Source organism: Stegostoma tigrinum, chromosome 18, assembly GCF_030684315.1.
Source record: "Stegostoma tigrinum isolate sSteTig4 chromosome 18, sSteTig4.hap1, whole genome shotgun sequence".
NCBI classification, from domain to species: Eukaryota; Metazoa; Chordata; class Chondrichthyes; order Orectolobiformes; family Stegostomatidae; genus Stegostoma; species Stegostoma tigrinum.
The window spans coordinates 4,690,357-4,716,121 of record NC_081371.1 but is presented as its reverse complement, the minus strand read 5'-3'; the positions used below and the strand labels follow the sequence as shown (position 1 = coordinate 4,716,121).

The 25,765-nt window shown below is 44.7% G+C and overlaps 1 protein-coding gene across 2 annotated transcripts in view; it reads right to left on the bottom strand.

Moving 5' to 3' along the window:
• Positions 1-25,765, bottom strand: part of large1 (LARGE xylosyl- and glucuronyltransferase 1) — a 427,164-nt gene that overhangs the window by 385,527 nt on the left and 15,872 nt on the right. The window contains exon 1 of one of the 2 annotated variants that reach the window (XM_059652277.1): positions 19,807-19,825. The exons of the other annotated variant lie outside the window; for it this stretch is intronic. The gene's annotated coding sequence lies outside the window, so the exon portion shown is untranslated. Of the gene's footprint in view, positions 1-19,806; positions 19,826-25,765 lie in introns of those variants that run through there. 2 annotated transcript variants of the gene reach the window in all.

Here is a 25,765-nt window from a genome sequence, read left to right as displayed (position 1 = left end):
GCCTGTACAGTCAGTGTGAGACTACAAACATAGTAGGATGCCCCAATACAAGGCACTGCCTTAGATACTGAGTGAACAGGGTCAGAAAGGGATATAAAAAGCCTCAGTGCCCAAAACATGTCATTACTATAACTGCTGGGACTTGGGTCAGGCACAGGTCGACTGCCATGAACTTGTTGGTGGGAACAGGCTCTGGTATGCAGGTCCCATTAAACAAGTAGGGCTGAGGTGACATGCTGTTGCTTGGTGAGTTATAAAGAGAGCGTTTGCAGAGTACAAATTGCATCCAAAGGTCTAGGCGCAAAACATCAGCTTTCCTGCTCCTATGATGCTGCTTGGCCTGCTGTGTTCATCCAGCTCCACACCTTGCTATCTCAGATTCTCCAGCATCTGCAGTTCCTACTATCTCTCTCTCCATAGTTTGTTCCATGTCATTGATGCGCCGAAATGGAGAGGTTAGTGTGAGCCCCCATACATGCGTCCCTTACATTGGACATTGTTGCTATAATTGTTGGAAGGGGAAGGGAAGGGAGGCTGGGTAGTAAGGCCACATGTGCATCTTCAGGAGAAACAGGGATGCCAACAGAAGAAAAAGTTTTAAGTTTGAAGCAATTGTTGGGCGTAGGCAACCGAGGAACACACTGATGCAGTGATTCATAAACACACGAAAGGAAGTGACAAATCCTGCATCTACGTAGCATCTTCCACGATCACACGATATCTAAAAGCACTTTACAGCCAATGAAATGTTTCTGAAGCGTTGGCACTGCTGTGATGTGGAAAACACAGCAGCAAATCAGCAAGTTCTCACAAAGCAATGATGATGTTTAAGATGGCGATCATGGAAGAAAGGGTGACGATGGCCCTGGGAACACCAAATCCTTTTTTGCGGTGGTACTGAGTGCATCTATCCAGGTGGACGGTTGGAGGCATTGTTTGATGTTTCCAGAAGATATCACAGACAACAGTGCAGCACTCCTTTTGTACTGCACTGTCAGCCTTTGCTCAGCGCTCATATCCCACAGGGAATCATGAATCCAAACCTTTGAGTTAGAGGTGAGGTACTGCCAATTGAGCCAAAGCTGCGATCCATGACAATAGGCCAGAGAACAGATTAAAAATGGTTAGAGACAGAAATAAACTGCAGATATTGCAATCCAAGGTAGACAAACAAGAGGATGGATGAAGGGTAATACCCAAAACATTGACTGCTCCTTTCTTCCAGATGCTGCCTGGCTTGCTGTGTTTTTCCAGCCTCCTGTCTGCCTATAACAGATGAAAAATACCAGCCACATCAGCAACCTATTGCTTTAGAGGTGTAGCTTCTACAACACCAGCTTGCACTACAGAGGCACATTTCCAGGGTATGGTTCGGACAGTTATCAAATTACCACCTATTACCGCTTTACTCCCACTGTCAGCGTTATTCAAATCCAAAACAGACCTCAGAAGAGTTATCTAAACAGACTGAAGTTTACACTGTTTACCCATTTCAGTGCCTGCTTAAGTTATCAATAGATTCACCTCAAACCTCCTTGCTAACTGCAATGAACAAGGTGAAAATGGAAGCAGACGGGAGCACTTTTGCACTAGAGACATTGTGGATGAAATTAGATAATGTTGTCAATTTTTTTTGTCATCGTCGATTTTCTGTTTGTTTGCTCTTGCGCTCAATCATTTTCCCCAATAATTGACAATGTCAATACTTTGTCAGCTTCAGTTTGAAGACGATGGCAGAAAAATTAATTTTAAAATTAATAAGGTATAAAGGTTTCCAATGACAACATTCATTTTGTGGAAGCTGTCAGTCAATGGGAGAATCCAATAATGGAGGTAACATTTGATTAAGTCCTCTGCACAACAACAATTAGCATTCCGATAAATCACTGTGTCAGCCTCAGTGATCAGCAATGATGCTTGTAGGTAATACAGTAAAAGTTGTCCACGGTCCTGAGTATATAGAACATAGAACATTACAGTGCAGTACAGGCCCTTCGACCCTCGAGGTTGTGCCGACCTGTGAAACCAACCTGAAGCCCATCTAACCTACACTATTCCATTATCATCCATATGTTTATCCAATGACCATTTAAATGCCCTTAAAGTTGGCAAGCCTACTACTGTTGCAGGCAGGGCATTCCACGCCCGTACTACTCTCTGAGTAAAGAACCTACCTCTGACTTCTGTCCTCTATCTATCACCCCTCAATTTAAAGCGATGTCCCTTCGGGTTTCACTTTGGTTTTTTTTCCCTTACTAAGCACAGGCAGCACCAAAGTAAGGGTGGCAAGGTAAGCCATCCAAAAATAGGGCTGCTCAGGGTCAACAGTGTTTTGGGTGTCTATGAATTTGAAGAGTAAGGAAATAAGAGGAGGCCAATGTTCAAGAGGGAAGAAAGATTTTGGTAACATCATGAACTGTCAAGAGTTCTACATTTCACTTGAAATAATACTTGAGGATTTTCTCTCGGCTATCCTTTAGATAGCTCACTGATTAGCTCACTGATTTTCTGCTGGTGGGACAATCATTCCTTAACGCAGCCGCTTGCAAGAAATTGGTTTGTAAGCTCCAAAAGTACTGAAAAAGCCTGGATTTATGAATTGTTTCTGTTTCCAATATAATAAGCAATTTCAAGGCTGCTTACGTAAAAAAGAAACAAAAACGGTTTGAGCCACATCTGTAGCACAGCAATATCAAATTTTAAAAAAGACAAGCTTTCCCAGTATTTTGCAAGTAATGTTTGCTCACTAACTGCCTATGTATTAACAGGTTTCCAGTAATTAGCATTATTGATAAATTGATGTAACACTGTTTGTTTATCTGCAACCTGCACCTACAAAATCCAATATGGTGGCATGATGGCTCAGTGGTTAGCACTGCTGCCTCACAGCGCCAGGGACCCGGGTTCGATTCCAGCCTCAGGCAACTGTCTGTGTGGAGTTTGCACATTGTCCCCGGTGTCTGTGTGGGTTTGCTCTGGTTTCCTCCCACTGTCCAAAGATGTGCAGGTTAGGGTGGATTGGCCATGCTACATTGTCCATAGTTCTGATTAGTAGGTTAGGGGGACGGGTCTGGGTGGGATGCTCTGAGGGTCGGTGTGGACTTGTAGGGCTGAAGGGCCCGTTTCCACACCGTGGGGATTCTATGATGTCAATGATAGATGTCAGAAGGAGGTTGGACCTACCACAGAGACTGTGAGATGGTCGGCCAGCTGTGTTTGGATTACAACAGCCACTACACTGGATTGTGTGTGAAGAATGTTAGGAGAGCGAGGTTACAAAAGGTGCGATCAAAACATCAACCTGTCCTTCTCAAAAACAAAAACAGGTAGTGACTTTGTGGTGCATATTAGCTCTCTTTATGAAAAGGGGGAAAGAAGCTAGGAAAGCATTATCACTTTATAAAAAGTCAAAATCAACCAGATTTTCAATCTGATCACTCCAGTTTCAATCTTATACAGTCATAGAGCTGTAGAGTACAGAAACAGACCCTTCAGTCCAAGTCATCCATGCCAACCAGATATCCTAAATTCATCGACTCCCATTTGCCAGCATTTGGCCCATATCCCTCTAAACCCTTCCTATTCATGGACCCATCCAGATGACTTTTCAATGCTGTAATTGTACCAGCCTCCACCACTTCCTCTGGCAGCTCATTCCATACACGCACCACCCTCTGCATGAAAAAGTTGCCCCTCAGCAAGTAAAAATGTAGAGCAATGTGATCTCTGCCCTCTGCCTTTATCCTTCTCTCTATCCCATGCTCCCCACCCATGATGAGTCAGATGCATGTCACAGCCAGCGCAAAGGCACACATGCTCCTGAGTGACTAAAATAGAACCAAGCTCCCGTCACATGTCGCATGTTTCAGGGTTTATGCCCTTGTCAGCTGTGGTCTGGTGGGAAGTCACTTTGCCTCAGAGTCAGAAGGAGGTTGGTCTAAGACCTACCAGAGAGACTGTGTGATGGTCAGCCAGCTATGGGATTGGGGTCACCGAGAGGAATACATTCAAAACGATGCTTAAAAGCCTCCAGGTAGGCTGTGAAAGTTACAATTGACAAAGCAAGGCCAGTGCTTCAGCCCACTGTGACACACACTTGCTGTTTTTGCCAGATTGCTGGAAAACAGAACAGTCACAGACAACTTGAGACAGAGCACTGCAGATTACTAATAAACACTGTCAAAGGTTTTCGTGACAAGAGGCAATACAGCGCACACAGTCGTGATCTTAAATTGGGCAAAAACTTTCAAAGAGAGAGAAACAGATAGACAGAATGTCTGTGTTCAAGGTAACATCGTAATAAAAAGTCAGACGAGCGGAGATGGATGGCAACAGCTTTTCCAGCTCACTTCTAAAAAGAGGGACGAAAGGAGTGAAATCGGTAGTGGTGAGCTTTGCAGGGGAATAATGTACTTCTGAATCAAGGAAGGGGCAACCATCAGCTACCCCACAGATTCATTTCTTTAACTGCTCTCCTGCAGCTCACCTCCGAGGTGGGCGAAAGGTCTCGATTGACTGGTTTAAAAGAGTTAGGAACAGGCTATAGCACACCTCACGCCTGCTATATAATTTATCAAGAATCCGATTGCTCACATTGAGAACACAACTCCTGCGAATCCCCAAGCAGTTATCGGTCTACCCCTTTAAGATATTTAAATAGAGCAGAGTCTCACGTTCACTAGCGAAGAGAATCCCACACACCAGCAGATCGGAGGAGGAGAAAAGAATTTATCATCTTGGTCTTTAAATCTTCTTTTCAAAATGTGGCCCTCATGCTAGTCTCATGTAGAGGGGAAAGTATACTTTCAGCATCTTCCCTGTGAAGTCCCCTCAGCATTTTTTTCTCTTCCCCTCCCGTATTTGAGAAGCAGATGACTAGATTTACATCAATGTGGGAATGTGGGGGGTGGGTGAGGGAGTTGTGGGATCCAGCCCCGCAATGAGTCTGGTGAGGAAACGTATTCTGAAACGCTCACCGACAGCATCAATACTGTTCCCTACAGCCATCCAATTTCCCTCAGAGGTGCGGCCTGGGCTATAGTGAGCATTTAGGGAGGTGGGTGGCATAATGTTAAATCTCACCCGAATGATGGTAATCCAGAATCCCATGCTAGTAATCTGGTGAAAGGGGTTCGAAGCCCACTTTGGCCAATGGTAAAATCTGAATTCACTTGAAAAGGAAAATCAGAAATAAAAGCTAGCCAAACGCAACAGGCCCGAAACGTCAGTCTTCCTGCTCCTCGGCCTGCAGTGTTCGTCCAGCTCTACACCTGGTTATCCCAGCCCATCACTGTCGATTGTCATTAATAACCATCTAGTTTGACCCAACCCTTTGAGAAGGGAATCTGCCAGCTTTTTTCTGGTCAACATGTAATTCCCCATCCTCAAATGTGGTTGACTCTGAGCTCGGCAAATAACAAATCAGAGAAAAGTGCTGACCTAGGCAGCAGCGCCATGTCTAAACGAAATTGTTTTTGTTTCAAAACAAAAGACATTTCTGGGCTGCGCACATTCTGAACAGCCACATCACAAAACTGGATGAAAGGGACCAATAGTTCCCATCTTCATTTCTTCAGTGCAAATGACGTTGAATGAGCGTTTCTATGTTAAATGTAAGCAAACGCCCCAAAAAGTGTTTCACACGACACATAACTAAAACAAAAAGAGAGTCACATGATAGAACTTTGTGCTTTCCTCAGAGTCAGCATGATAGAGGGCCGGTGGCAATGAGCTGGTCCCCAGGCTGGAGATTGTGGGGAGGGCGAGACAATGAAGATAGAGTTTCAAAACATAGCCAAGCAGGGCCCTGTGAGCCTGAATAATGGCTAAAAACAAAACGGACCTGGGCAGGTTGCCATTAGAAAATTACAGACCCCACTGAGATCTTATCTACCTCAGCGCCGTTTATCGACACTCTCATACTTATCCATGTGCTGAGTGTCTAGAAGGCAGTGGTTGATCTGTTTCTGAGCATATTCAAGCAACTAAACTTCCACAGCCTTCCGGAGCTGACATTTCACTATTGGTCCACATCTAACCACAATATGGACAAGGATCTTCTCTGGAAGCAGACTATGAAATCATTTCCAACAACCGTTCAGAGCTTGCATTTTATTTATTGAGCAGTGCAGCTCTAAACAAGAAACTGGAAGGTAGTTTTCACGTACTTCAAATCCCCTGGTGTATATTCCTGCACTCGCTGAGGTTACCATGAACAACTCTCCTTCTCAACTTCTCCCCCAGCCTGAGGCATCGTGAACCTCAGGTTAAACCACCACCAACAGTCTCTCTCTAATGAAAGGCTAGCACTACAGTCCAGTCGAACCACAGTAACTTTAGTTTTTTTATTTATATGCAAAAACATTTTGTGTTCGAGAGCTTCAGGAAAGAATTTCATTGAACAGAAAATTCTTCCAACCAGGGCGACTGTGACAAAGTAGGTGATTTTAGAAGTAAATTTCGTCTCTCAAAGTAGGGTGAATCTTTGGGATTCTCTACCCCAGAGGGCTATGGAAGCTCAGTTATCGGGTATCTTCAAAAACCAGAGATCAATGATTTCAGACACTGAAAGTAGTTGGTGGGGGGGCGGGCGGAGTGTAGAAGAATGGAATTGAGATAGATGATCATAGTGATGAATATTGTGAATCAGATTCATTGCACTGATTAGCTTACACCTGCTCCTGTTTCTACTGTGAACTATTCACATTGAATCCCCACAGGAGAGGGCGAATGATTTTAGGAAACATTTTTAGGATATTTAGGCATTTCTGAAGAAGGGTCTCGACCCAAAACGTCAGCCTGCCTGCTCCTCTTAGCTGCTTGGCCTGCTGTGTTCGTCCAGCTCTACGCCTTGTTATCTTTAGGATATAGTCGTTTTTACTTCTGTCTGCTGACCAAAATGGTACAAACTCCAGAATGTCAGCTCAACACCATAACAAACACAGATGGTTCCTCAATGGGCCAAATGGTTTTGTTTTGAGCTGTACTGTCTATCCAATACACAATGAAAGACCAGAATCCACCCAGTTCACTTTTCACCTCTCCAATAGTTCAGCCAGATGTCACCAGGTTGCTGACAAATCGCTGTGATTAATGACCAATGACCAGCACTGAGCCAGACAAAAACTAGTCAAGTACAATTCCCAACAGGGAGAGCTTTAGGAGCCATTAATCGGGTTTCTCATGTGCCTCTGAATTGTGAGACAATTTCCACCAACTCAGCTGTAAGGCAACTCAATCTTCCTGTACACATCCAGCCAACTAGAAAAACAAACAACCCCACGCTTGAATGAATGAAGCACAGTCTCCAAGAGGACAAACTTTGAGGGAATGTTGCTCAATACATGAGACTCCAATTGCTCAGACCATATCCAAAACGCTTCCTGAATGAAACCCATCTTTGCTTCCAGTCGACTGAATTTGAACTAACTGCATTTAGTGTCTCCTCTCCCATTGAATGACTGTCCGATCACAAACATTGCTTTCGTTAATAAATTTCAAATGGGCACCACACCCCCGCCACATTCAAATACAGCCAGGGTTCGTGGGATTTCTGCTTCTAGACTGGCCAAAGAAGTTTGTGATTGCCAGTTTCCTTACTGAAACACATCCCCTTGACAGATCCAGGCTGGCAATGCTGTCATGTGGTCATTATGCCTTCATTGCTAAACACTTGGCAGCACTGCAATGCAATCATTACTGCATCAGATGAGAATAAATAGGAAAATGGACCAGAAGGTCAACTTTCTGATCTCCAGCTGATGCTTAATGAAGAAATGAGTGGATTTCACCCAGAGACGACTCTCCCCCACATCTGGATAGATCAAGAACTTGCCCAACTGCTACTCATAACTATACCATAAGACCATAAGACATAGGAGCGGAAGTAAGGCCATTCGGGCCATCAGGTCCACTCCACCATTTAAATCATGGCTGATGGGCATTTCAACTCCACTTCCCTGCACTGTCCCCGTAGCCCTTGATTCCTTGTGAGATCAAGAATTTAGTCGATCTCTGCCTTGAAGGCATCCAACGTCCCAGCCTCCACTGCACTCCGTGGCAATGAATTCCACAAGCCCACCACTCTCTGGCTGAAGACTATGATGTCTGGACCGGTGTGGTCACAAAACAGGTTATGCAAGGAGGGCTAAAACACCTTCTCCCTGACATTCAAATGTTAGGCTTTTGTCAAATACTCCAACGCAGAACTGAGGGTCCATCTTTCCCATGAGGCACTAATTTAAGACTTCTTCTGTTGTGTTTTTTTAACCTAAGTAATGACAATTTACCCCATCTTGCACCAAGACTAGTGAACGGATATAGCTTCTGCTCATTTAGGGATTGTTTAGTGGGCAGATTTCTATCAGAAGATCAGCACCTATTGTTAGGGGGTACAACCACGCCTCGCATGGCCTGCTACAAATTCAGTGTGGCTCCTGGTCACATGTTTGACATCATTGGCATGATCCCTCTTAAAGTGAAATCACTACACAATCTACCTTCTCAGGTGGATATTAAAATAACGTTAAGAACAAAACATTTAAAATTTTCCTTCACATTCTGCGGTATATTCATCCATCAAACCCACCAATATCCCTAAAACAGATTACCCGATCATTATCGCAAATTGTATAAATTAGCTGTCTCTTACATTACAGCAGCAACGACACTTCAAATAAAGCAGTATTGACAGGCACAAAAATGCTTCGAGGATGTATAGGCACTAAATCAATGCAAGCTTTGGCTTTCATTCTTTCAGTGAGAAAAGGTCATTGAATGTGTCACGTAGAAGTCTTTGTGAAAAACCAGACAATTTGACACACAGAAAGAGGAAAAAAAAATCCATGAGCAGCTGCCTCTCAAACATTTATACCTTCCAACTGAAACCCACATCAGGCAACACTATGACCTTCCGATATCACATGCACTAGTTATTGCCCTAGAACGCACACACATTCAGACACCTCTACCAGTAGTATTTCCAGGCCATTACACAACAGTAATCTTTCCATTAAACCTGCTTTCTCCTTTTCTGCAAAACAGAAGGTGTGTTGCAAATTTAAAGCCAGTGCACAGTGCTTTACAGAAGAAACATTCCCTGTGGTTTACAGCAGAATTCATTTCTTCCCCCACGGAGACGAACAAATGAGGTAGGAGATGATGCAGATAAGCATGAAAAGCTGGGTGTCAGCAAGGCTGTGTTTTGATTCATTTATAGGATGGGGGCATCATTGGCAAGGCAAGAATCTTGGGAAACTGAAGGTATTGTGTACACCTGCTTTTATTGAATAGTGCACCGAGTATGGGGAGTTGGGTGGTCATGCTGCGGTTGTACAGGACATTGGTGAGGCCACTTTTGGAACACTGCATTCAATTCTGGTCTCCCTGCTTATGGGAAGGGTGTTTGGAAATTTGGAAGGGTTCAGAAAAGATTTACAAGCATGTTACCGGGGTTGGAGGGTGTGAGCTACAGGGAGAGGCTGAATAGCCTGGGGCTATTTCCCCTGGAGTGTCGGAGACTGAGGGGTAACCCCATAGAGGTTTATAAAATCATGAGGGGCACGGATAGAGTACATAGCCAAGGTCTGTTCCTCAGGGTAGGGTAGGCCAAAACTAAAGGATGTGGGTTCAAAGTGAAAGATATAAAAAGGGCCTAAAGGGCAACCTCTTCACGCAGAGGGTGGTGCGTGTGTGGAATGAGCTGTCGGAGGGGGTGATGGAGGCTGGTACAGTTACAGCATTTAAAAGGCATGAGGATGGGTGCATGAATAGGAACGGTTTAGAGGGATATGGGCCAAATGCTGGCAAGTGGGACAGGATTAATTTAGGATATCTGGGTGTCAAAGACGAATTGGACCAAAAGGGTCTGATTCAGTGCTGTACACCTTTATGAGTCTATATATTGAGGTGGCATTGGGGAGACCTCAAACTAACCTAGATCCTGGTACATAGGAAGTTCCTCGGTTTAAACCCAACAATAACAAAGTAACGGCGATATATTTCCACGCCAGGGGTACTGCACGGCTTCGAGGGGAGCTTGCAGATGGTGGTGTTCCCTTGTCCTTCTGGATGGGAGGGATCACAGGTTTGGAAAAGGCAGCAGAAAGAGGCTGGCAATGCAGCTTTGAAAGCCCGAGGGCTGGAGGGAGGAAGGAAAGCCACAAGATCAACACTGCTGTGTGAGATACAGAGAAAAAGAATTAACTTACAAAGGCAGTGCAACAGGTTTTTGGGTAGTGGGCACAGCAGGAGGGAATATTGCACAAAATTATCTGCTTAGGATTGAGGAACTGCAGGAGAGAATTAGCGTTGCAGCATTAGTGACAAAGGATACAAAGATCGCAAGAAAGAAGTTGAGAGGTAGAAATTTACTTTGGGCAATAATGCTGGATGAACGACTGTAATATCTGCTAGCAGTTATGAGCCACATGAGTAATCAGTTCCATGGCAGTCCATGTTCATAATAAAATGTTTTGAAGTTGCCAGCTTTCACCTTTAGAAAAATGAATGCATCTTCACAAGTTAGAATAAGCTATAAAATGGCTTGTTCCCTGCCCAAATGTACCATCTGCACCACATTCCTTTTATGTGACACAGACTGAATCTTCATAACAAACCTCCTACAGTATACTTTAATCAAAGCTTGTGTAAATATTCCAAATGTTGACTGCTTTTCACTCTTGCCTCCAACAACAATTACAACAAGCCCTATCTTGTTAGGGCAGGGCATCTCGCAGCCTGCTCCATGGTTTAAACATTTCTCATTCCTCCGTCAGACTGGAAAAGTTTAGCGGTGTTAATTTTCCTGGCAGTGAGTGCTAATGGCAGCACAGTAAGGACAATCAGGGCGGGTGGGATTTCCGTGGCTGGCGGGACCAAATGGGGGGGAAAAAAAATCAAACAAAAAGAGGGAGAGATAGAGGAACAACACAGCAGGGTCAATTTGAAGAAAATCATGCACAAAAAGAAAAGCAGAGCAAAATATTGGATTATCAGCGACAGAATTTGAAAAAGGGAAAAAGAAATACCATGCACAATTTTAGACAAGAATTTAACAAGTGCTGGATAGTCAGTGAATAGATCCTTTCTGGGCGTGAGGGGGTAGCTGCCTTAAAGGGTACCTGAGCTTTTAATTATCAGCCCCAACTTTCCATGTGGGCTCATAATGGGCACAGGAAATGAAAATCCAGCAGATTCTCAATTATCGGGAGATTAGGGATTACATGCTGTAAGTGGGGAGGGCGGAGGGGTGCAAGTGAGGGGGAACTTCAGAGGAGACCCGACTCAGGCCTTCTCTGTTCATCACCGGAACGTGCTGGTCGATTTGAACACCATGCGTGTTCAACACCTGCTAGTTTCTTAGCAAAATTGGTTCATACTTTCCTTTGGTCCAGACTCTTTATTTTATCTCCGACATTCCCTCTGCACTGATTGGAAACAATCCTCCCTATTTATTTACTTTCATCCTGAATGATCCTCCTCTTCACTTTCTGCACTGCTCCCATCTTCAACTTTCACTGGTCTCCTCCGCATGAATTATAGTCCCTTATGCTTTCCAATGCTTGCTCATATAGGTGTAGTTGGCCACATTTTATTAGGCCCCATTGGGAATATTGCGTGCATTTCCAGTCACCACAGTATCAGAAGATACCGGATGCTTTGGAGAAGGTTTACCAAGATGTTGTCCGGAATGGAGGGTTTTAGTTATAGGGAGAGGTTGGGTAAAATCGGATTGTTTTCATTGGGAAGACGGAGGCCGAGGGGGCGACCTGATAGAGATTTACAACATGATGAGGAGCAAATAAGGGGTGGATAATCAGAGGCTTTTTGGCCCAGAGTGGAAAGGTCAGCTACAAAAGGTGAGGGGAGGGGGTAGAAGTGTGGGTAAAAGTTCTCCCACAGAGGGTGCCTGGAGCACAGTGGAGGTAGTGGAAGCAGGCACATTAGCCACATTTAAGGCATATCTTAAATGGACACACAAACAGGAGGCAAACAGAGGGACTGAAACTGCACATGGGTAACAATTGGTGAGTCTAAATTAGGATTAGAACCACTGCATGTTTGGTGGGCCTAAGGGCCTGTTCTTGAGCTGTATTAAGTTGTATGTGGTATTCATTTACAACCACAGTGCTTTGGACCTCTATTCCCTACCTCCACAATTCCCATTCCTCTTCTCAGGCCGGAACAAAATCTTTTGCTTACTTCAGTTTTACATTTGCCCCTCGCTCCCCAAACTTATCCACCATAGTTGCTGACAGCCAGCACTGGGACCACTCAATCCCACCAGAAACCTTAAGCAATTTCCCACACCGTAAGAACACAATCTATATGCTAAACAATTCTCCCACAGTCACATTTTAATCCTTCTTTTCCAGGCAAATGGTTATTCATTGTACTGCCTGAAGTTTCGTATTCGAAACAACTCAAAAAAAGCTAATCAACTCAATGAGGCAGCAACTGCACCAATCAAGATTAGAAGACAATTGTCAAACGATCCCATCCTACCTGTGTACCTGAGCAGGAGAACATAATCCTTGGAGCTGGGAGCGCCGCGTCTCAATATCCAGAATGACTGATTCTGTCCAACAAAACTTAAGTCCCAAGAAAATCTCAATTAGCTGAAAATTGCACAGGAACCAACCACAAGACCTCACTTTGGTGTTTAAGCTCCTTCTTGTTAGGATTTGTATAGCCAGTAAAGGCGAAGAGAAGTTCATCTCCCCCACCTTTGAAATGTTGTTATTCGCTTTCTCTAAAAGCAGTGGAGGCTGGGACATTGAACACGTTCAAGGCTGGAGGTAGATTGCACCTCTTCTCATCAGAGACAAAAATAGAAAGGTTTCAGGGGCAGACGAGAAACTGTAGTTGAGGCCACAGTGAGATCACTCACAATCTTAAAAAGCAATGCTGTCTCTGGTAGCTAAATGATCTACACCTGCTTCTACGTATGTTCATATATTTCAGGGAGTCAATGAATGCATTATCCAGCCTTTCTCACAACATCAAATAATTCAGTATCATAATGCTTTTGGGTTAGTGTTAACGATCTCCTATCACTTCGAGGATAACAAAGGGCCGATGATCCCCTACTCAACACGATTATGTCCCAAAATGCAACATTATCAAAGACCCCTCCCACCCCAGTTATACACTCTTCCACCCTCTGCCTGACGGAAGATATAAAACTTTGTATACACATACAAACAGATTCAAGAATGGTTTCTTCCCCACTGTTATCAGGCTTTTGAATGGACCTCTTTAACATGAACGTTGATCTCTCTCTCTCTGTTGCTGTAACATTGCATCCTGCACTCTGTACTATACAGGGTACAGAACAATCTATGCGTAAAGCACTAAGAAACATTTTTCACTGTACTTCGGCAGACGTGACAATAATAAATCAAATCAAACTTTGTACTTTTCCTTTGAAGAATACACAAATGCTGGGATCAAAAAACCAGTATCAACTCAACGGTTTGTGATACCCTGAAGTCTGTGTTTCCACAGGCTATGGTACGTGTGTATATTAACCTGAGCTTTAGCATTCAGCTATGACCCTCATACCATGCTGGGAATTATCCCCTAATCACCAGTGTGGCAGGAACAAGGGGTCTCTTCCTCCAAGTGCAAGTCGTCAACGGGTCAGCAAACCTGCCAATGAGAAACTGGGCTGCAAAAAGATTCTCACTCACATAGAACGCTGGAGATCAATTGCAACGGAAAGGGATCACAGCGACAGAATCTCAGCCAACGTGCAAAACTAAATTGCAAAATCCGCTGTGCAACTTCAATGCTATCAATTATCTCTGTTGCCTGGGTTGCAATCCTCCCCCACCTGTTCTCTGCACACTATTCACAGACTAATCGGTGCATTTATTTTTATAAATCTTATCTTTTCAGACTCACCTCTCATTTCTAATCAGGGTGTACGTGTCATGTTATTAATTATGCTTGTGTTTTGCAATCAATATACTCATTGTGCGTTAATGTGAGAAAGCCTGGTTAAAATCGGCTCCTTTCAAAACCAGGTTTATTCATGTTTTGGGAGAAACGTTTCCACAAGGGCACAAATTTTTTTACAAATTCAGACATCGCTGTAACTAACTGAGGGACTGGTTGATTAAGGAAGGGAGCTAGTTCATTCCTTTAATCCAAGGCCTATTGGCTTGAGGTATCCAAGCTGGAACTGCAATAAATTGGAGATCCTCACACGGCCTCTGGGATTATCAGTTACAGTTGTAGTTATAATATGAGTAGACGGATACAAAAGGAATTATCTTCATCTGTCCAAGAACATCAAACTCTCAAACAATTGGTTTCCCACACCGTACTAAATTAGTTTGTCTCACATTCCCACACTGACCAGTGAAAATACAATAGCCTTGGAATCTCACACATAGTAAAATCTGCTGGTGCTGGAGTCAGAGATAACACAGTGTGGAGCTGGAGGAACACAGCAGGCCGGGCAATATCAGAGGAGCAGGAAAGTTGACATTTTGGATCGGGATCCTTCTACAGAAAGGGTCCCAATTTGAAACATCAACTTTCCTGCTGCTCTGATGTTGCCCGGCCTGCTGTGTTCCTCCAGCTCCACACTGTTATCTCAGGTTTGGCATCTCGGAGTCTTATCTAGGTTTCAAGGCTATGTTATTTTTCTCTGCTTTTAGGGAGTATTTTCTCTCTCTGTCTCTATTTCTCTGTTCCCATATGTGAAAATATTTATTCTGAGCTCTGCTAGATTTCTCCTGAAAAAACTGCCTTTGGGTCAAGAGGTTCTTTTTATAGTCACTGAGATATATGGCACCAAAACGTGGCTTTCGATTCAACCAGGTATCCTGAACTGATCGAGTCCCATTTGCCAGCATTTGGTCCATATTCCTCTAAACCCTTCCAATTGAGCACCCACCCAGATGCCTTTAAATATTGCAATTGTACCAGCTTCCACCATTTTCTCTGGCAGCTCATTCTACTGATAGACCACTCTGCATGAAAAAGTTGCCTCTTAGGCCCCTTTCAAATCTTTCCCCTTAAATCCATGCCCTCTAGTTTTGGAAGATCGAGGCTACTCACCCTATCCAAGCCCCTCATGATTTTGTAAACATCTATAAGGTCATCCTTCAGCCTCCCAATGCTCCAGGGAAAATAGTGCCACCCTATTCAGCTCTAGCTCAAAACACCCCCAGTCCTGGCAACAGGTTCTTAAATCTTTTCTGAACCCCTTCAAGCTTCACAATCTTTGCTGTAACAGCTTTTGGAAAAATAAAACATTTGGGCAAAATAGGCCCTAGCCACAATTTCCTACCTTTGGCCCAGCAAGCATTACAAACAGCACTGAAAAAAAAAGCTCACAGGAACAATGGAATTAAGGAAGTCTAGGGTCAGTCATTGTTTTGAAGTTAGCTTCCTGCTAATTTGCCAGAATTCACAGGATATAAACATTTCTGATCCACTCCTGAGAAACTTTAGGTGCTTAGAATGTCCCCAGTGGTGAAACAGATTTGGGAGCAAAGTGTCCTCTGGGTTGCTTTGCCAGGAAATTTCAGATTGGACTACTCGATTCACAGTCCCTCGAGCACAGCTCGCAAAATTTCCTTGGGCCTGTAGCGATGTCCCGGCTGAAACTTTTCAATCAGCAGCACCGTGCGGCATCTGATAGTTCCAGAGGGTGACGAAGAAGTGTTTATTGGGCTGGTTTTGTTTTTAATAGAGAAACATGGCCAAAAGCTAGAGACGAGTCTGTTTGCATGAGATGTACACTGTCAGAAAGGTAAAAGGACATGCAAAGCAGCCTTTATAATCGCTGGGTGCCCTGCCTGTGACAATGTGGGTAAAAGTGGCCATTTCCCCCACACAGCAAGTGATGTGCACCCGGGAATGTTCAGATAGATTCAGTCATGGAAGCACATTGTCAAGGGATCGCTTCTGGCCACCATTCCAGCCAGTTTGTTGTTTAATGAGAACGCACGTTAAATGAGATGACAATCTGTTCAGGAGATCTGGCCAACGTTCTCAACATCTTCAGTCAGCTGGATAAGCAGAAACTGCTCCTGCTCCTAAAAAGGAGCAAGAACCAATGGGTGCTGAATGCATAGGGAGCAAACTTGGCAAGAGGAAAATAAAAGTATTTTTTCCACACAGTGGGTCGTCAAGAAAAACACTGCCTGTGTGGAGGAGGCAGGTTCATTTCTGGAATTTAAGAGAGCATTTGCACATTATTTCTATCCAAATAATCATCCTATTTATGAGGATAGACCTGCAGATGAGTGGTAGGTAATGGCGCACGTTCAAAGAGCCAGTGCAGACGCGATGGGCCGAATGGTACCATAACACCGTCAATCAAGTGTGTTGGCTAGGGCCACATTATAGTTGTGCCTGACACGAAATTTCTGAAATAAGCTCCCTATTCGTAATTGCAAAGAGCTACCAGCAGGAAATGTTACAAGAATGGATGTTCTGTTGAGGTTGTGCAGGACATTGGTGAGGACCTTTCTGGAGTAATGTGCCCAGTTCTGGGCGCCCTGTTACAGGAAGGATATTGTTAAGCTGGAGAAGATTATCTGTAAAGGAGGGTTTCAGTGATAAAGAGGGGCTGGATAGGCTGGGACTTCTATTCACTGGAATGTAAGAGGGTGAGGAGTCACCTCAGGGGTATAGACAAGGTGAAGGCCTATCCCTAGGGTGGGGCATTTCAAGCCTGGGTAGCATAATTTAAGGTGAAAGGTTTAAAAAGGGACACAAGGGCCCTTTTGTTTAAAAAAAAGTGGAACGAACTTCCAGAGGAAGTGGTGGATGTGGGTAAGGTTACAATGTTTAGAAGACATTTAAATAAGCTCATAAATACGAAATGTTTGGAGGGATAAGGGCCAGGAGTAGGCAGGTGGGACTAGTTTGGTTTGGGATTACGGTCAACATGGACTTGTTGGACTAAAGGGTCTGTTTAGATGCTGTATGACTTTATCTAATCAAGGCCAATTGTTTTTAGGTCAGCAAGGATAGAGGAGGTGTACAATACTGGGGGAGGAGCAAAGCAGTTTTAGATAAACTGTGATCTAACTGCATGGTAGCACAGGCTCAAAGAGTGTTGAAAGACCTGCTCCCCTTCTACTCTGCCCAGTCTAGCAAGGTCCAGACTGCAGCCACTCCATTCGGACAGGTGTGAGAAAAAGAGTGCGGTCATCTTGCTAAGACAGGAAATGGCAGTCCCCATTCCACCCCCTCCCCCACTGACATCCTCTCACTCCCACACACCCCACGCCCGCAAAATATGTCTGCCCCTTTCCAGAGTTACAAATCCCCTAATGCAGGAGAGGGACATCAACGGTCGTGAGGAAAATAATCTTAACAAGGTGTAGGTTTGTTTTCTTTTTCTTGATTGCAACGTATTCTGTAATGAGGCTTCGACGAAGCAGCATTCAGCTGTAAATGAAGAGCTGCCTCTCTGAGCATTAAGCCGAGCATGAAAGCTCAGGGGCAATCGTTGCGCTTGAGTGACTCGACAATAAACGGTGAGTGTGACTAAACTGTAAGTGAGACAGCACATAGATGCACTTGACGTCACTAAATCAGGTGTAACTTGGTTCAAATTTTCTTCTGCAGGTTGTCATTTCGAGGTATAAATGGCCGATACTGTGGGAACGGAGCATCTTCATGTGGCTAATTACATATTTAAAACCAACACTGGCACACTCCTCAACAGTAGGCAGTGACAGTACCGGTGCAGAAAGATGTTTCGAACAAGCCAGGGTCTGCTCACTCGGTTTTCGGTTTTATTGGTCACAAGTATTCACATACGGAAGTACAGTGAAAAGCGTATTAAGTCACCACTCCTGGCACCATTTCAGGTGCAAGGTACAAAATCTTAGGTACAAGTCGTGAAACAAAAAGAAATAAGTTTGAAGTAAGACAGCAGGCCAGGCAGCAGAGGAGCAGGAAAGCTGACATTTCAGGTCAGGGCCCTTCTTCTGAAAAAGGGTCACGATCCGAAACATCGCCTGCTCCTCTGATGCTTGCTGGCCTGCTGTGTTCCTCCAGCTCTACAGTGTATTTTCTCAGGCTCCAGCATCAGCAGTTCTTACTGTCTCTGAATAAGTATGAAGTGCCCTATTTGCTACTTTATACAGAGAAGAACTGTGCAGAAATAACTGTTCAGTTCAAAACTATAGTCCTCCTTTAGCCAGGGGCCTGCAGACACTCTATGCTGGGCCTTCCCTATGACAGCCCATACTCCACCCCCCCCCCCCCCCCCCCCCCGCCAACCCTCTCCCCAGTCTGAGAGACTGATGCCAACTGCTATCCAGTCTCACCGTGTTCAGCTGCCAAAGTACTGGAAATGTTCCATTTGGCACAATCCATGGGGAGAGATATCAGAATCAAAAGGTCATCACCTGAAAAGTTAACTCTTCTCTCTCCAGAGATGCTGCCAGACGCATTGAGTATTCAGCCACTGATTTTAACTTCAGATTTCCAGCATCTACAATGTTGTACTCCTCTTACTAATGATGTTCAACCCATTAGTGTTTTCCCTAATGCTGGTCAATGAGGGCCTCCCACAAATCAAATTAGGCCAAGGACAGACACCTAACTTCGCAAAAAAAATTAAAATTCCACAATGTTTCAGCTACGCGTTTACTCAGGTGATTCTATTTGCAATTAACTGCTGACAAAGAAACAACAAAACGAAAGAGAAAAGCGAAGCAGTTTTTACAAATGGAATTCTCTCCTTAGAGGGAGAGTGTGCGTGTGAGAGCTTTATGTGGATGATTGGATGTTTGAGCCAGTCTAGTGCCCCTCCATAATGGACTCTTCACCCAACGGAACCCAGCAGGAGAAACCAGTAAAACTAACAAATGACCCATTTTTCTGACTTGTCAGATATACTTCAAAATGGAACTCCAGTAGACATATGACCAGATTGAATAACGAATCTTTCCCCTTGGGATAGTAGGAACTGCAAATGCTAGAGAATCTGAGATAGCATTTTTCTGATGAAGGGTCTAGGGCCGAAATGTCAGCTTTCCTGTTCCTCTGATGCTGCTTGGCCTGCTGTGTTCATCCAGCTCCACACCTTGTTATCTCTCTTTCCCCTTGGTAAATAGGTTGTAGTCACTTGCTTGAAACACAGGCTTCAGGCACACCTCTCTCCAGCATTTAATTCACGGGAATGGTTTCTGAGTCCCAGAGGAGACCCTTTCCCACAGGTGGTGTCAATTGGAGTGAAGATATTGGCAGCCATTACCTTCAGACTGTGCTCTCCACAAGTACAGCTCTCCCAATGTGGATAGTGATACCATGGAATTTGCTCATCTCTCTTTCACCCACCCCCACTACCTCCCAACCAGTAAACTATATATGGAAAGTGCAATGTTCCCAGCAAAAGCATCCACAAATGCAGCATTACTGTGGTGCCAGAGAAGTCAGCATGCAAAAGAGACAAAAAAAAGTCACTGGTCTTTGATCTTAAAGAAAAGTCCGTACGCCAATCTCTCCTTCATAAATCTCAGCTCCATTCTGTTAATTATCCACCTCTCAACCCTGTTGTGAACATATGGATCCCTAACACCCTTTATCCCCAGCTTGGTGTGTCGCACATTTCATTTCTGAACAAGAGCAGTTTTCCCACTCATCCATGCCTAAACCTAACTTTTACAATCCCTTCCTGGTTTTCACATCTCCTCGGTGCTCACGCTCCTGACGCACCGTTGACCTGGGTGTCTCTAAACCATCTCCCTGAATGACTGCACACTAATGCCAAACAGTTGTGCCTTTCAGATCTCCCCGAGCGCTCACATCAAAACGGCCAAAATTTACCGGAGAAGACATGCAGGCTCTCACGCAAACACAGGAGTGTGTTGTAAACACTCAACGGCCCAGCATTTTGGATAGTCCCGTTATCGATTTCACTCCCTGCGACAGTAAACCCACAGCAGGAAGGTCACTCTGAACCGGACGCTGGGTCTCAGCCACAACTCAGTGAGCAGTAGCCCTGCCTTGGAGTCCGATGCTGTAGGTTGGAGAGCCCCTCACAGCGCTGCGCTGTGGGAGTGCTGCATGGTTTACCATCTTGTAAAAGGTCAATTTCCCCAGTTCTGAGGAAGGGTCAGCGGACCCGAAACGTTAAGTCTGTTTTCTCCTTCACAGATGCTGCCAGAACTGCTGAGCTTTTCCAGCAACTTCTGCTCTTGTTCTTGATTTACAGCATTCACAGTTCTTTTGTTTTTTTAATTCCCTTTCCAATCGATGTGAAGTCGAAAAAGGAAAGGGGTGAGAAGCTACTCCCCAGTATCTCTACCAATATCATCCCTCAACCAGGTGGTCATCAGCTCTTTGCCCTATCTTGGGATCCTGCTATGCACAACATGGCTGCCACACCTCAGGCAACACGACACTGGCTTTCCTTCAAAAGCACTTGGCAGCAGACACTGAGGTAGCAGAAGGGCCTCAAGGAATACAACTCCTTTTCTCCTGTACAAAAAAAGTTCATAAAATTGCTAAATTCAAGTGTGTGTGGGCTCTGTTCAATTTTATGGATTTTAACCTAATAGCATCCACACTGGGGCTGGAAGAGATAAGGAGGGGCAAGGCCACGCAAGGATGAGAAGTTCAGAATCAAAGCCTTTGTAGGTGATGAGATCAGGAAGCAGGGGTAGGGGGGATGTTTGGGGTGCACTATGCCTTCATAGCACAGGGATCTGCATTGTGAATGACCAGAGAAGACGAGGCCTGCCAGGAAGGCAATAGAATGACTCAGGGCAGGAACAAGGGTTTCAGCCGCCACGGAGAAGCATAACAGAGATTGAGATATGTGGTCAGAGCAGTGACATAGCCGTGCGTTCGGAAGATTGCCTCAAAGTCAAGCATCTCAGCAATGTCTGGTGCTCAGACAATTGCCAGTGAAAGACATCACACTCATGGCAAGGGGGCCACTTGTCGCAGAGATTGTCTTCAATCTCCACAACTTCCCCCAAAACATTGACCTGGAAAATATTTCTACCCACCCAGTTTGGTGCCAAACTGTGACAATTTTACGACAATGAGAGGTGGTGCTGAGGTCAAATTTGGCAACATTGGCATGAAAGCTAACGCCATGTTTCTGGATGCTACCATTGAGGGGCAACTCCTTGACGAGCATAGGCTGGCCAAGTGTTGATTGTCGAGGGCTAGCAGAGGTAAATCGCTGCAGAAACACGAGTGGAAGCCAATGTAAGCAACTCTGGCAGTGATTATAACAGGCACCAATTGACGACTGTGTTATTCTGGTGGATAACGTTGAGATGCATTATAGGAGGAAGGCACAGTCAACTGTGCCAAAGGTAGCAAGCAACCAGAAAAGGATGCCTGCTCTGTTCCTCCAGCTCCACAAAGGTGTTATACCAGAATAGGATAGCCTTACTGTTGTCACAGTCGTGTAGAGTGTCAATGGATTCAAACAAAGTTTCAGGCCAGATCTGAACGGGTTTGCAAGGTGACGACCAGTTCAAGAACCTTAAAAAGGAAAGGAAGGTAACAGTTGAGTACCTTGTGAGAAGAGTTGTTTGAGAAGATGGGTTAAATGACAGCCAATATGAAGGAGGTTCAGTCAATATGAAGAGACTGAATTATGCCTTCCTGTTGAAAGGCCATCAAGTTCTCCGAGCCGAGAGATCATTGCAAAAATAATTGGAAAAGCAATTTTATTTTTGTTCAAAGTTCAATCATTTTGAACAAACAAAATTAATTTTGCCTTAACCCAGCAGAAACTATTAGTAGACATCAGGGAACCTTTCAGATGTAGTCATTACACTGTTACATTCAGTTAGAATAATGGGAGTACACTAACAGAGGGCCACAAGCAAATATCTTGTGTACATTTGAGAAGTTTTAATGCGTTATTGATCTGTATCTCCCAGCACTTTCAACTGAATCTTTATTAATCTCGATTAGTGAATAATGACAAAGTGCAATTTACTCCATTTATTTAATTAGCGCAACATTTTGTGTCTCCATTATTGACTGCTTTTTTGACACTGTTCTGGCTGGGAAGAAGAAATACACTTTTGAAGTCAACACATCTTGTACCCATCAGCAAGAGAGTGAAGTACTTCCAGGTTACAAACGTCAAAGCCTAAATGCAACACAAGCACTGCCATTTTTGAGCAGTCTTGCAAACAGCGTGGTCAGCAGTGAGTTTTAAGTTGCTGGGGCAGCTATTTCAGTCAAGACTCCTCCTTTACAGCAAAGGGCAATCGTCTCCTCAGTCCGAGTTATATTCAGACTCAGAACCTAAAGACTGAAAGCCACATATAAAGCCAGGAACACACTGCCTTTTGCCACAGGTGGGGGCTATCCTGCCAACTGCTAAAATACTTCAGCGTGTACTTCTGCATTCAAATATCCTTCACGTTCTCCCCTATTCTGCTGTAGACACGGGATCTGACAGCAAAGCCACTAGCAGCATTTCAGTATTTCTCTGCATTCCCCAAGATACAGTTTCTCGTGTAGAAACCATCAAACTTCCAAACTACGTGAATCAAAAACAAATCTCTCATATTACGGACCATATCTCTCTTCTATCCCCACATCTCCTGTGTCTGAAAAACCCTCCAAAGCTCTCTCCCCGCTTCTCTTGCCCTGTTCGCTGTCGCTTCCAACTGTGTTTGCTCCACGCCAGCATTTATAGCCTAAGGCTCCCAGCTAAGGCACTCACTTCAGTGAGAGTGTGGTCTGATGAAGTCGCTGAGAATTCATTCCTATCGCCAAAAGCATTCAGGCAAAAGGTGCTGAAGTATCGCAGTGATAGGGTGCTGGGTATGCAGTGCTGCTGGTGACCAGACGCTAGCAATGACAACATTCACTGGTCAGAGATGTATCTTTGTTTAAAACTCATTCATGGGGCGAGGTGGTCAGTGGCTAGGCCAGCATTTATTGCCCAATCAGGAGTCAACCACATTGCAGTGGGTCTGAAGTCATATCTAGGCCAGGCCAGGTAAGGATTGCAATTTCTTTCCCTAAAAAGAACATCAGACAGTTATTCTGACAACCAATTCATGGTCAGCAAACTCTATTCCAGATTTCTTTTAAAAACTGGATACATAAACCTACCATCTGCCTTATGTGTATCCTGACATTGCTGAGAGTCTTGCTGATTCTGCACCTCAACCATTGGTACTATGCACAGAAACATTGCAGTAGTCCTGACCGTATCTGACCAATGCTCTGTACAACAAAAAAAGTGCCGTTTACTTTCCTGTTTAGGTTTCTACTTTGTTCCTGTTTTCCCCTTGGGTTGCTGGCCCTTTATTTCATCATGCAGGAGGTAGGGTGAGAGCCCCTACCTCTGGGCTGAGGGGTCCGAGTTCAAGTTCCACCTGCCATGGGTGTGTGTCAGAACATCTCTGGGCTGGTTGTTTAAAATAATGACAGCAGATATGTACAAAACAGAAACTCTCCTGCCCTCGGGTCGGAGAACGTGGGTCCCCAGAAAGTTACCTGGGTCTGTGTATTAACAGTCCAGTGATAATACCGCTACGCTATTACCTCCCCAAGCACGATGAAGTCAAGGACAAATAGAGGGGAGGGCCACGGAGGCATTCACAACGATCAGCCACGCTGATAAAATGCTCCGTTTACATAAGCATTAGACAGCCACTTCTGAGAAAAACAGTATCAAAAGTCCTGTGTCACCATGGAGACCATTCAGAACTGCCCCTTCTATCAACTGCCCATTATATGCATGGCTGATAAAATGACAATGCTCACTGAGCATGGTAAAGTGAACTGAAGCAGGGCCCGGAGTGCCTTGATTTGCAAATAACACGCAAAGCCGGAGAGCTTTTGACAAAGAAAAACAACTTTTAGCACATTTGCAAGGCAAAGGCTTACACTGCAACAAGGGACCATGGTAACTGGGAGATGGTAGTTGCTAAAGGAGGTGGACTGATTAAGCCAGATAACACAATGTGAAGCTGGATGAACACTGCTGGCTAAGCAGCATCAGAGGATCAGGAAGGCTGACGTTTCGGGACCAGACGTAAGCGACTGAATTCTCATCTGGCACAGATTCACCTAATATTAGCTGTGACAGACTAGGAGCTGAAGAGAGAAGGGACTTAGACGCTCCTATACATAAGTGACAAAGCTAGTCAGTAGATGTTGGAAGGTAGTGCAATGTGGTAAGTAGCATCCCTGTCTCTGGGCTAGGAGCTATGGGTTTGAGTCCCATACAAGGACTTGAAAAGGGAAGGTGTGCTTGTAGACATAGCCAAACCTATTTGGTCTTCAGCTTGCAAATCTATCCAATGTTGCCTGATGGCAAGTAATGGCAACACACTAGCTCAGTGGTTAGCACTGCTGCCTCACAGAGACAGGGGCCCAGATCCCAGCCTCAGGGGAAACAGTGCAAACGCACTCATTCTCCCTGGGTCTGCTCAGGTTTCCTCTGGGTGTTCCCATTTCCTTCCAGTCAGAAGATCTGCAGGTCAGGGTGGACTGGCCATACTAAATTGCCCATGATGTCCAGCGATATGCAGGCTACGTGGGTAAACTGTGCTAAGTGTGGGTTTACGGGAATGGGGTGGGATGCTCATTGGAGGGTTGGCGCAGACTTGATGGGTCAAATGGCTCAATCTGCAGCGTAGGAATTCTGTAAGAATGGGAATAAAATTGTCTCCTGGCCAACCAGTTGGCAGAAAGCAACAGCAATCCACTGCACTATTTTTGCACATAAGCAGGGCCTAGCCAGTGGAATTCCATGGTTTAACCCTTGGAAAGGAGGGCAGGAGAGTTTTTGTTTTGTACATATCTGCTGTCGTTATGTTAAACAACCTGCCCAGAGATGTTCTGACACACACCCAGAGCAGGTGGAACTTGAACCCAGACCCCATTGGTTTCCAATGGTTGAGGTGCAAATTCAGCAGAACCAGCAAGATTCTCAGGAATGTCAGGATATACAAACCTGGATTGCATCCCTGCATATTTAGTAGGGTCAGGGATTGCTAATTGCAGTGCTCAACACTAAAAGGGTTCGATTGGGTGGGAACAAAGCAACAAAATACTCCGGTGTGAAGCCCTGGTTGTTGGGGTGGGGGGGGGGGGGGGTTGGGTGGTCGCAATTTTTAAACTTTACAGCTGGGACACTCAGGAATGAAAAACAAACAAACAAACAAACAATCAAGAAGCAGGACTTCAACAACTCTCCTCAGCTGACCTTTTCATGGCTGAGATATTAGTTTTGCTGGGGTAAGGGTAAGGAGCAAAGCTGAGCAAACGGAGTTTGGTCGACAGATCAGCCTTCATCTAATTGAACGGGCAAGAGGTGCTGATGGCCTTCTGCCTCGTTCCTCCACATCCCGTTTCTCCATGTCTCCAGCAGCTATTCAGCTGCTCAACTCTGAGCAACATTGAAAGATACTGGGGACTCCAGTTGTGGAGGAAAATGGCAGTAGTTTGAGGGAATTATGCAAGTCCTGACTGAACGTATTCAGGATGGGGCATTGCTAGTACATTTGGTTAGACCACCAAGATGGCAGGTATGGCATTGTCGAATCTACAGCGCATGGCCCCAGGGCATGCATGGGCGTGCAGGAAACTCTCCTGTTATTGGTAATAAGAACTTGCGTTGATTCTGTGTCTGTCAGTCAACTTCTCAGCCTGAGCATTTTCCTCTCGGTATAAAATTGCGTATCAAGTGTAATCATTGCTGTGATGGGAACAACTGCAGTCAATGTGCACACAGCAAGATCCCAGAGACAGCAATGATGATCAATGAGCTTCGGTGATGCTATTTCAGGGA